Source organism: Pongo abelii, chromosome 10, assembly GCF_028885655.2.
Source record: "Pongo abelii isolate AG06213 chromosome 10, NHGRI_mPonAbe1-v2.0_pri, whole genome shotgun sequence".
NCBI classification, from domain to species: Eukaryota; Metazoa; Chordata; class Mammalia; order Primates; family Hominidae; genus Pongo; species Pongo abelii.
In genome coordinates this window covers 110890241-110902955 of record NC_071995.2, presented here as the reverse complement: position 1 = coordinate 110902955, position 12715 = coordinate 110890241, and the positions used below count along the sequence as shown (strand labels likewise).

Below are 12715 nucleotides of genomic sequence, written 5' to 3'. Positions count from 1 at the left end.
AAGCCCAGGAGGGGTGCTGAGGGCCGGCGCGCCGGCCGGGCAGGCGCAGGGGGCGGGCCGCCCAGGCCACTAGGCCGCAGCCGCGGGCCTCGCGTAGGCGCCGGCCCAACCTTCCTCAGCCCTGGGGTGGTAGCGGCGCGGTCTGGGCAGCAGCTGGTCGGCAGAGCTGGCCTGCCTGGCAGGCCCCGTGGGACGCGGGTTCTGCAGACACCTGCGCTACCCGCAGGCTGCATCGTTACCGCCGCTCCTAGGGAGACCGGAGATCTCCCCGAAGGTGGAAGCCGGTTCCGGCACGAGGGTGGGACGCCCTGCCTGAGGGAAGATGCCCTGCCTGAGGGAAGATTCCCTACCAGAGATTTTTTTTTATTTACGGGAATTGGGCCTAGAGGGTTGTCTGACTAGGTGGGCTTCGGTGCATAGGAGAAACTGAGGTCCGGAGTGGGGAAGGGGCTGACGCAAGGTCACCCAGATCGAGTCAGGAGCAGGCCCGAGATTCCAGGTTCCCAATCCAGAGCTGTTGGGTGGAGAGGCAGCTGCTCTGGTCACACGTGGGAGGCGGGGGGAGGGGGTCTTGGGCCCAAAATAGCGGTGAAGAGATTGTGATAGCTGGTGTCAGAGGGGCATGCAGAGCTACTGAAGTGCTTCTCCTTTCTGCAGCTTCTCTGTGGTTTTCTCTGCAGCTTTCCTTCCCTGTGCTAAGCAGATCCCTCTCCACATCTCTTAACTCAACCCGCAGACTTGAAGACCTGGATGTCATCTCATCCATTTACCCTGGTAGTGAAAAATCACAGATTTGAGTTTGGGAGAAAACCTTTTCCAATAACCTAGATGTGTAGTTGGATTGGTCCTTTTTGCATTTCCTTTCCTCGTAGATGGTTTTATGGTCTTGGTCTATCTCACTTAATGGTGAGGAAGCTTCAAGGTCAGTGGTTTTTACAAAAGTAGACATCGTATTTATAGACCTCGTGTGAATGTTAATAAATTGGAGTCTTCTCTCCATGGCGGGAATCGTTTTGGGAGGTGGGGGGCGGTGGTTAACTTTGTTTCTGGCCACAGTTAGTCCGGCTTTTATTTCATAATTTGTGTGATTTTTTTACTCTCACATCTCATTTGATTTTACCAACAATCCTATAGCTAAGGTTTATAGATGACTCATTATGACAGTCACTGGCCCTGGCCTTTTATATGGGTTATCTAATATAATCTTCACCCATTCTCAAGAGGTGGGTACTGTTTTTTCCTGCCCCTGAACCCTTTAACACCTACAACAAAAAAACAGAGGAGGAAACTGAAGCGTTATTGATGTTGTGTAATTTGTCTAGGGCCACTCAGCTAGTGTTTCTTGGAGCTAGAATTTGAACCCCTGTGGACTGTTTCAGGCTCACCTCTTTTTCTTTTGAGATGAGTCTCACTCTGTCGTCCAGGTTGGAGTACAGTGGCACAATCTCAGTTCACTGCACCCTCTGCCTCCCAGGTTCAAGCGATTCTCCTGCCTCACCTCCTGAGTAGCTGAGATTACAGTTGCACACCACTAGGCCCAGCGAACTTTCATGTTTTTAGTAGAGACAGGAGTTTACCATGTTGGCCAGGCTGGACTCAAACTCTTGACCTACTCAGCCTCCCAAAGTGCTGGGATTATAGGTGTGAGCCACCATCCCTGGCTCCAGGCTCACCTTTTTTTTTTTTTTTTGGAGACAGTCTTGTTCTGTCATCCAGGCTAGAGTGCAGTTGCACAATCACAGTGCACTGCACCCAGCCTCCGCCTCCTGGGTTCAAGTGATTCTCCTGCCTCAGCCTCCTGAGTAGCTGGGATTACAGGTGCCCACCACCATGTCGGCTAATTTTTGTATATATTGTAGAGAATGGGTTTCATCATGTCTAGGTCTAGTCTAAAACTCCTGAGCTCAAGCAATCCTCCTGCCTCAGCCTCCCAGAGTGCTGGGATTACAGGTGTGAGCCACTGCACCTGGCCCAGGCTCACCTTTTTTTTTTTGAGACGGAGTCTTGCTCTGTCGCCCAGGCTGGAGTGCAATGGCATGATCTCAGCTCACTGCAAGTTTCACCTCCCGGGTTCACGCCATTCTCCTGCCTCAGCCTCCCAAGTAGCTGGGACTACAGGTGCCTGCCACCACACCCGGCTAATTTTTTGTATTTTTTAGTAGAGATGGGGTTTCACCGTGTTAGCCAGGATGGTCTTGATCTCCTGACCTCGTGATCCACCCACCTTGGCCTCCCAAAGTGCAGGGATTACAGGCGTGAGCCACCACGCCCAGCCTTAAGCTCACCTTCTTAACCACTGTGCTAGAAACTACCTCACTTTGAGCTGAAGACACTGATTTGCCTGAGGTCACACAGATGGTAAGTGGCAGAGAAAGGACTCTGATTTCCTGTTTCCCCAGGGCTGCATATTCTCATGCCCTTGCCCTCCTGTGTATATTTTCAGAGGGCAGAGATATATATACAAGGTGGATGATGGAAGATGGGAACTGAATCCAGGGTTCATAGTTTGTGACTCATTACAGCTTTGTGCAGCAGCTGCCTGCAGACTTTTTTTTTTTTAAACTAAAAAGACTCAATACTTTCAAGAATAATTTGATTTTTAAAATTGTTCTTGAGGACCAAAGAGAATTTCTTTGGTCTCATAGTTATTTAGAATTAATAGTGTTTTGACTGTCCAGTGGGAAACACCATGTCCATTTCACATCACTAAACATCAGGATATATTAACAAGTTATATTCTCAAAACTGAATTCAGAATTATGTAGCTTTTGTTACATGTACATGGGAAGAGGATTAGAAGAGGCTTTCTTCAGGAATTCTAAGGCAATTAGTATAAACTGGCAGGACTAGGAAAAGAACGGTACAGACTGTCCGTGAATTCAGCACTTAAGCACATTAGAGTTTTGAACTCCACACTTTTGTTGTTTAAATACATTAGTACCCCCAAACAACTATGGTTCCTTGAATTCAGACATTCTGACAAATGAACAAACTCATCTATGGTGGTACTTGCTCACCAGCCAAAAATTCAACAACTATCAGCATTAATTAGTGTTTACTGGTGGGCTAACTGCCCTATTAGGTAGGTAAGATTATTGTGATCAAACTGAAGCCTAGAGATTAACTCAAGGTTGTAGCTACCAAGTTGTAGAGCTGGGATTCAAACATAGGCATTCTCACTGAGAGCTCAGCTCTTCACCAAGTTCAGATTCAGTAGCATCACTGTCTTTGTACAACAGTATTTGTACTGCCAAGGTTTCAGGATTTACTTTACAATTGTGTTGGAAACCTTGCTTGGGGCCTCAGCTCTTGCTGGAATTCATTGAGGGTATACGTGGACAGGGCTATGAGGTGATAAATTGTGGGTTGAAATTTTACTGGTGGTGTCTAGGGTTGGAATAGCTTTTCTGTGTGCATAGATTTGAAACATCTTCCCAGTGCATCTCACATTACTAATAAGTTTGAGTATTGCATTTTTCGTTTTTGAAAACCTCCACCCATGACCTTACTGGAACCCATACTTGATTATTTGGTCTCCTTTTGCTAAAATTATTTCTTTTGCTATGTAGTTCCCAGCAGATTTTGTACTCTTGTGTGACTTGGTAAGCCCCAGTGCCTTCTTTCATTTTTTTTTTTGAGACAGGATCTGGCTCTGTCACCCAGGCTGGAGTGTCTTGGCTCACTGTAACCTCCACTTCCCAGGCTCAAGTTATCCATCCACCTCAGCCTCCTGAGTACTGGGACTGCAGGCGGGCACCACCACGCCCGGCTAATTTTTGTATTTTTTGTAGAGACAGGATTTCACCGTGTTCAGGCTGGTCTCGAACTCCTGAGCTCAAGCAGTATGCCTGCCTTGGCCTTCCAAAGTGCTGGGGTTACAGGCGTGAGCCACCGCGCTCTGCCCATTATTATTATTATTATTATTTTTAGAAGGAGTCTTGCTCTGTCACCCAGGCTGGAATGCAGTGGCGTGATCTTGGCTCACTGCAACCTCTGCCTCCTGGGTTCAAGCAGTTCTCTGCCTTAGCCCCCTGAGTAGCTGGGTTACAGGCACCCACCACCATGCCCGGCTAATTTTTTTTTGTTGTTGCTTTTTGTTTTTTTTGAGTTGGAGTCTCACTCTGTCCCCCAGGCTGGAATGCGGTGGCGTGATCTCTGCTCACTGCAAGCTCCACCTTCCGGGTTCACGCCATTCTCCTGTGTCAGCCTCCCAAGTAGCTGGGAATACAGGCGCCCGCCACCACGCCCGGTTAATTTTTTGTATTTTTAGTAGAGACGGGGTTTCACCACATTGGCCAGGCTGGTCTTGAACTCCTGACCATGTGGTCCACTCGCCTCAGCCTCCCAAAGTGCTGGGATTACAGGCGTGAGCCACTGCGCCTGGCCCCATTATTCTTAATTTTAAAATGTTTTCGGTGGTTATGGATTAGGGGAGGGAAGGGGTGGAGGGAGATAATAAATATTTGACTCTGTTTTGTTATGCAGCCTCCTCTACCCCATACTTTTATTTATTTATTTTCCTGTCTTTTTTTTCTTTTTTGTTTTTAATTTCACCCTCATATTTTTAAATAATTGGAAGTGGAATTGATGGTCAGGTATGGCACTTAATAAATTTGTATAGAATATGGGAATTGCTAGGTCAGCAAATTGCATAATAGAAATAGAGAAAGTTCAAAGTAGAAAAAATGTTTGGATAGTCTTTAGAATATACACACATACACAGGCATGAGATCCCTTGTTTTAATATGTTGTACTGACCTGCAGTCTTGGATTAGCCTGGATCAGGTGTAAGATATTTTCCAGTGTGTCTCCCGGGTGACAGTCACTTCTTTGCTGAGTTAGGACATTTCTCTTGGGTGCCTGGCTCAGGTAATTATTCTACTATAGTTCATAGTTTAGGAGTTCCTGACCCCGGGATGGTGTATGATACTGGTCTGTGGCCTGTTAGGAAATGGGCCGCACAGCAGGAGGTGAGCAGCAGGGTGTTGTGGGGGAGAGCATTACTGCCTGAGCCCCGCCTCCTGTCAGACCAGCTCTTAGGAGTAGGAGCACAAACCCTGTTGTGAACTGTGCATGTGAGGAATCCAGGCTGGCGCTCCTTATGAGAATCTAACTAATGCCTGATATCTGAGGTGGAATAGTTCTATCCTGAAACCATCCCTCCCTGCCATCTGTGGAAAAATTGTCTTTCATGAAATCGGTCCCTGGTGCCAAAAAGGTTGGGGACCACTGCTCTAGTTCATAAATGAAAACTCGCAGGTCCTCAATCAAAAGTGGTATTTATTCTGACCTCCCCTTGCACAGTGTGGTAGCTTTGCGAGTCTGGTCCTATTTTGCCTCAGAAGTGACAGCGTGCCTTGGTGAGTGAAGACTATCTTGCCTTTCTGTAGAAAAGTCACTTGGCACAACCTATTTTTTTCCATTTTGAAAATATGACTATTTAAAAAACCCTGACTTCCTAGAACTTCTCTCAATGAATCTAGAACTTCCATCGCCATTGGATGGCTGAGACCACCTCTGCCATACCAAAACCTTGCTCATAACCAAAACAGTCCCTGTTGGTCTTTTGCCCTGGACCTGTGACATTCTGGACAATTTTTATGTTCAGTTTTGGCCGAGTGTTAACAAGCATACAAGGCTGGGCACAGTGGTTTGGCTGGGCGAGGTGGCTCATGCTTGTAATCCCAGCACTTTGGGAGGCCGAGGTGGGTGGGTTGCCTGAGGCCAGGAGTTCGAGACTAGCCTGGCCAAAATGGCAAAACCCCATCTCTACTAAAAATACAAAAATTAGCCAGGTGTGGTGGCAGGCGCCTGTAACCCCAGCTACTTAGGAGGCTGAGGCAGGAGAATCACTTGAACCCAGGAGGCGGAGGCTGCAGTGAGCTGAGATTGTGCTACTGTATTCCAGCCTGGAGGACAGAGCGAGACTTCATCTCAAAAAAATAAAAAATAGCGCTGAGTGCTGTGGCTCACGCCTGTAATCCTAACACTTTGGGAAGCCGAGGCCGGTGGATCATGAGGTCAAGAGTTTGAGACCAGTCTCGCCGACATAGTGAAACTCCGTCTCTACTAAAAATATACAAAAAGTTAGCCGGGTGTGGTAGTGTGCATCTGTAATCCCAGCTACTCGGAAGGCTGAAGCAAGAGAATCGCGTGAACCCAGGAGGTGGAGGTTGCAGTGAGCCGAGATTGCGCTTTAGCCTGGGCTCTAGTGCGAGACTCCATTGATGGGGGTGGGGGGGCAGCTAGTGTGGTGGTGCATGCTTGAACCCAGGAACTCCAAGCTGCAGTGAGCTGAGATTGTGCCACTGCACTCCAGCCTGGGCAACAGAGCAAGGTGCTATGTCAAAACAAATAAAAAACTCTTCTGCTATCTTAGTTGAATAATTCAAACAAACAAAAAAACCCTGACCTAGACTTTTAAACTGAAAATGAAGGTTTTAATGCACAAAAATATTCTTAGATGAATACATAGATTAGAGGGTAGTTGTTGAAACATAGGGCAAGATGAAGAGATTAGTACATTTCTTTTTTTTTCTGTTTTTGGAGACAAGGTCTTGCTGTGTTGTCCAGGCTGCAGTGCAGTGATGTGAACATGGCTCACTGCAGCTTCAACCTCCTGAGCTCAAGCGATCCTCCTGCCTCAGCCTCTGGAGTAGCTGGCACTGCAGGCACATGCCACCATGCCTGGCTAGTTTTTTAAATTTTTATTTATTTATTTTTTTTGAGATGGAGTTTCACTCTTGTCGCCTAGGCTGGAGTGCAATGGTGCGACCTCAGCTCGCTGCAACCTCCACCTCCTGGGTGGATCACTTGAGTCCAGGAGTTTCAGACCAGCCTGGCTAACATGGTGAAACCACGTCTCTACTAAAAATACAAAAAAATTAGCTGGGCATGGTGATGCACACCTGTAATCCTAGCTACTCGGGAGGCTGAGGCAGGAGAATAGCTAGAACCCAGGAGGTAGAGGATGCAGTGAGCTGGGATTGCACCACTGCACTGCAGCCTGGGTGACAAAGCTAGACTCTGTCTCAAAAAAAAAAAAAAAAAAGTTGAAAAGATTTGGAAAAAATTTAATTTAATAGCTGGTAGCCATCACTAATCATTGGTTCTTTGAACTTCCTGTTCTGATCACTTTGTATTATCTTTTTTTTTTTTTTTTTTTTTGAGATGCAGTCTCACTCTGTCACCTGGGCTGGAGTGCAATGGCGTGATCTCCACTCGCTGCAACCTCCGCCTCCTGGGTTCAAGTGATTCTCCTGCCTTAGCCTCCCAAGTAGCTGGGATTACAAGCACCTGCCACCACACCTGGCTAATTTTTGTATTGTTAGTAGATATGGGATTTCACCATGTTGGTCAGGCTGGTCTTGAACTCCTGACCTCAAGCAATCCACCTTCCTCGGCCTCCCAAACTGCTGGGATTACAGGCATGAGCCACCACACCCGGCCCGTATTATCTTATATGTATATCTTTCATTTTTCTAGCAGACTGCCCTTTTTTTTTTCCCATACAGTTTGTTCATTTATGCATTCCTTCATTCAACATTTATTGAGGGCCTGATATGTGTTAGGCACAATATAGATGCAGGGAATGAGTACTAAACAGCACAGACATAGTTTCTGCTTCCAAGGAGCTTATCTCCTTGAAATGACAGTACACATCACCATTACAGTTATGTTAAGGGATTTGAAGGAATAGGACAGTTTGCCATGAGAGCATATAATAGGGGCATTTGGACTGTTGGGGGGTCAGGTCAAGAAAAGGTTTCCTGTGGAAATGATGTTTTACTTTGGACATGAAAAGAGAACCAGGGTTAGGCAAAGAGATGGGGAGAGGGTGGTGAAGACCCTGAGAAAAGGAGCTTGGTCCACTTGAGGATGTAAGCAAAGGCTTGTGCAGTTGGAATGAAGAGATGAGTGAGGAAGTAAGATGAGGCTGGGGTGGGCAGCGACTCAGCTTTGTAATCCATTTTAAGGATATTGAAATTTGTTTTAAAGACAGTGGAATCAGGCTGGACGCGGTGGCTCATGCCTGTAATCCCAGCACTTTGGGAGGCCGAGGCAGGTGGATCACGAGGTCAGGAGATCGAGACTATCCTGGTAACACGGTGAAACCCTGTCTCCACTAAAAATACAAAAAATTATCTGGGCGTGGTGGCGGGCGCCTGTAGTCCCAGCTGCTCCGGAGGCTGAGGTAGGAGAATGGCCTGAGCCCGGGAGGCGGAGCATGCAGCGAGCCGAGATCGAGCCACTGCACTCCAGCCTGGGTGACAGAGCAAGACTCCGTCTCAAAAAAAAAAAAAAAAAAAAAAAGACAGTGGAATCAATACCTGTGAAAAGAAAGAAGACAGTGGATGACATTAAAAGGATTTAACCAGAGGAGTAGAGTGATAAGGTGTGCATGTAAAAAAGATAGCTCTGAATACTGTGTGGGAAATAAACCTTTAAACTAAAAGGGAAGCAAGGCCAGGTGCGGTGGCTCACACCTGTAATCCCAGCACTTTGGGAGGCTGAAGCAGGAGGATCACGAGGTCAGGAGATTGAGACCATCCTGGCCAACATGGTGAAACCCCGTCTCTACTAAAATACAAAAAAATTAGCTGGGCATGGTGGCGCATGCCTGTAGTCTCAGCTACTCAGGAGGCTGAGGCAGGAGAATCACTTCAACCTGGGAGGCAGAGGTTGCAGTGAGCCGAGATCGTGCCACTGCACTCCAGCCTGGTGACAGAGCAAGACTCTGTCATAAATAAATAAATAAATAGGAGGCAAATGTAGGGTGGGTCGGTCAGTTAGGAGGCATTATTGATTTTTAGGTTCATCCTTGTCCCTTGCAATCTTGCACATGGTAGGTATTTAATAAAGGCTTGCTGACTGAAGGAATGTGTCTTCTGTAATTTGTATTCATGGTAAAAGCAAGGCTCCTATTCTCCAACTTTTAGAAATTTTAAGTAAAGGATATTGTGTTTAAAGATGGATCTCTCTTCTGTTTAGTGTTTTTCTAAGTTGGGGCAATATCTTTAATAGTCTCTGAAATTCTTGTAGGAAGTGGAAACTGAGCATACTATTTCAGCTGCTAAGGAGACCATTCATGGCAGCTGCAAGAACATGCAGATTAAAAACTTTCCTTTTTATTTGCAAAATTGATACTTTTCCTACTGTCAGTATCCATCCCTCAGCAAGATTGGATGAACAAATCCCAGGACCTCTTCTCCACGGCATGTGGACAGCAGGCCTGCATGTGTCCAGGCCTGCTGCTGCCTGCATCTCCAAGGACTAGTAGCTTCTTTGGGAAGTGTTACCTCAGGAGTGCAGCTTGTGCGTTCATTCAACAAATTTTGATAGTGTCTTGCCAATGATTTATCCCAGTTCTTCCCAAATTTCTATCGTTCATTTACCTAATCTCATTATTTTAGCTGCATTATAGTATTATCTGTGCTATCACTTACTATTTTTCTCCAAGGTGACTTTTTAAATTAAATTTATTTTATAATTATATTATTGCTATGTGTGGAAAACTTGTATCACTTGCTCTAGGAAAATAAAACTATAAAAGTAAAGTACAATGAAAACTAAACAATGTTATTAACCAGATTCTGATACTTGTGAAACTTCAGGACCTATTCCTTCCTTCTGGAAAAAAAAAAAAGGCCGAGTGCGACAGCTCATGCCTATAATCCCAGCACTTTGGGAGGCCGAGGCGGACGGATCACGAGGTCAAGAGATTGAGACCATCCTGGCCAACATGGTGAAACCCCGTCTCTACCAAAAATACAAAAAAAATTAGCTGGGTGTGGTGGTGCGTGCCTGTAAGTCCCAGCTACTCAGGAGGCTGAGGCAGGAGAATTGCTTGAATCCAGGAGGTGGAGGTTGCAGTGAGTCGAGATCATGCCACTGCACTCCAGCCTGGTGACAGAGTGAGACTCTGTCTGCAAAAAAAAGAAAGATACTAGCAATTTTTAGAGAAATAGTAGGCTAGCACCAAACTGACACTTTCTCCTTAATGTAAAGGAAGTATTAGAAAAGAGATTAGGGCCAGGCGTGGTGGCTCACGCCTGTAATCTCAGCACAATCCCAGTTGAACCTGGGAGGCGGAGGTTGCAGTGAGCTGAGATCGCCCAACTGCACTCTAGCCTGGGCAACAGAGCGAGTCTCAAAAAAAAAAGAGATTGACTTTTTCACTGTGAGTATTATCTAGGGCTGTCTGCAAGGACTAAAAACATTTCATTTGGAATGGCACTCACCCATGCTTTGGAAAATACTGCTTTAACCAGTACATCTTATTGTTTCCGTTGCCTGATCTGTGGATGGCTGATTTTGGCTGACTCCTGTTATTAAGGGAACAGCACCATTCCTCATGGCCAAACTACAGTTCCCCTTGAGTAGCTTTTTAAAAAGACTTACTAAGAAGGCAGACTTAGGATATCGTTTTTATTGGCTTGTTTTCTCCAAGGACTACTTAACTTATATTACAGATTTAGTAACGTAAAATGAAAATAAACTTCCCCAAGAGACTTAGCAGCTAATTAATCACACTCTCCTAGGTCCAGGAGCCTGATACCTGGCTGAATGTGATAAAGTGTTTTAAACTCTTTCAGGTGAAGAAACAATCTCTTTGATACCAGCGCAAGTAAAGACAGTTACTGTAAATCCTTGTGGGAGCCAAGGCAAGAGTGTAGTGCCCCAGGACCTGATGGAAATGAGAAAGTTGTCAGGACCTGAAGCTTCTTTCCCAGTTGCTCATCTCTGCTTTTCTCTGTGTCTATTCATTTCTCTGCTTGTTTTTTTTTTTTTTTTTTTTTTGAGATAGAGTCTTGCTGTGTCACCAGGCTAGAGTGCAGTGGCACAATCTCAGCTCACTGCAACCTCCGCCTCCCGGGTTCAAGTGATTCTTAGGCCTCAGCCTCCCAAGTAGCTGGGATTACAGGCGTGCGCCACCACGCCCAGCTAATTTTTGTACTTTTTTTGGTAGAGACGGGGTTTCACCATGTTGGCCAGGCTGGTCTCGAACTCCTGACTTCAAGGGATCTGTTCGCCTCTGCCTCCCAAAGTGCTGGAATTACAGGCGTGAGCCGCCGGGCCTGCTCGGTTCTTCAGACTGTTTTTTCCTGCTTACTCATCAGCTTACCCAGAACCCAACATGTTGACTTTTGTAGCCACACCAAGCTGTGGCTGGAGAGGGGAGGGTTCATTAGCCTCACCCAGTAAGCTTAATTTCTCTAGATTTTCCAATAAAGGTAATTGACATTTTTCATTTTTATATAAATGCTATGTGAATAAAGAGTCAAGAGACAACTCTTTTTTTTTTTTTTTTTTTTTGAGATGGAGTCTCGCTCTGTCTCCCAGGCTGGAGTGCAGTGGCGCAATCTCGGCTCACTGCAAGCTCCACCTCCCGGGTTCACGCCATTCTCCTACCTCAGCCTCCCAAGTAGCTGGGACTACAGGTGCCCGTCACCACGCCCGGCTAATTTTTTGTATTTTTAGTAGAGATGGGGTTTCACCGTGTTAGCCAGGATGGTCTCGATATTCTGACCTCGTGATCCACCTGCCTCAGCTTCCCAAAGTGCTGGGATTACAGCCATGAGCCACCATGCCTGGCTGAGACAACTCTTTTTCTTTGCTGCACATCAATCAACTTGCATCCCCGAAAGTGCCTTCAAAATAGAAATTCTAGGAGCTGCCACTGGTAAACTCAGACTTAAAATTTTTAAGATTTTCCAGCTGAGGTTCCTTGTAACTTACTGACTCTGGCTTTCAGTGTTATAGTTAGAGAGTACCAGGAAGAAACCTGATTTACCCAGCTTGGATCAAATGTCCAACCTGGGGTGGGCTGCAGTTACATGGTCTAGACATGGTCATCTAGTCCTACCCCTTCAGCAGGGGCACTGGAAACCATTTCCAGACAAGAGGGCATGGGCAAGTTAGGTACATTATATCAGAACCTCGTCAACTACAGAGGGGAAGGAAAAAATACCCTTATAGTCCTAACCTCTGGTCTGATCCATTTATGGGCAGACCTTCAGAGATGGGTCTCATCAAAGATGTTTATCCTTTGAGAAGGCTTCAAGATAGGTTCTATGAACCTGGAACCTTGAAGGACCATTGAGTCAGCAGTGACTTAGAACTGACTCAGAATGAGATCAGCATCAAGTTATGAGGAAGAGAGGGTGTCGTTTATTGAGCTGGTTTATCTTTGTCAGATAGTTTATAAGGACAAATGATGGCCTGTCAGCTCAGCTAAGGATTTAAGAAAACTGGTATTAGATGTTTAGGTATTTAGGCCAAGATTATGTGCTTTTAGATTTCTGTGATTCTCCAATGCCTCTCCAGAATATTAGGTCTTTGGCCTTCCTCTCTAAATTGTGATTCCCTACAGAGTAAGGCTTCTTATCTTTTTACCTAGCATTATTGGTGCTCATCAATATTAAGTGCATTAAGTGCATTGAACTCATGCATTCATGAGACTAAGTTTTAGTTAAGTGTTCATTGCAGAAAAATTTAGTATAGTAAAATGACAGTTTATTTCTGTTCTGTGGGACACTCCGAGCCACCAGGGTCATAGATTATTTTAAGTTGTCTGTGCCTTTGCTGATATGGAACCTTGATGAGCAAAGAGGAACCTGGTAGTGGTAGAGGATTGTGAACTGGCCTGTGTTCAGTCATCTTTGTATATTTAGAATTGACAGCTACTGTACTGTTTCCCATTTATAACACTTCT

At 45.7% G+C, this 12715-nt stretch overlaps 1 protein-coding gene across 3 annotated transcripts in view; it reads left to right on the top strand.

Moving 5' to 3' along the window:
• The window catches only part of NAA25 (N-alpha-acetyltransferase 25, NatB auxiliary subunit), an 83303-nt gene that overhangs the window by 776 nt on the left and 69812 nt on the right, over nt 1-12715 (top strand). The window lies entirely within an intron of this gene.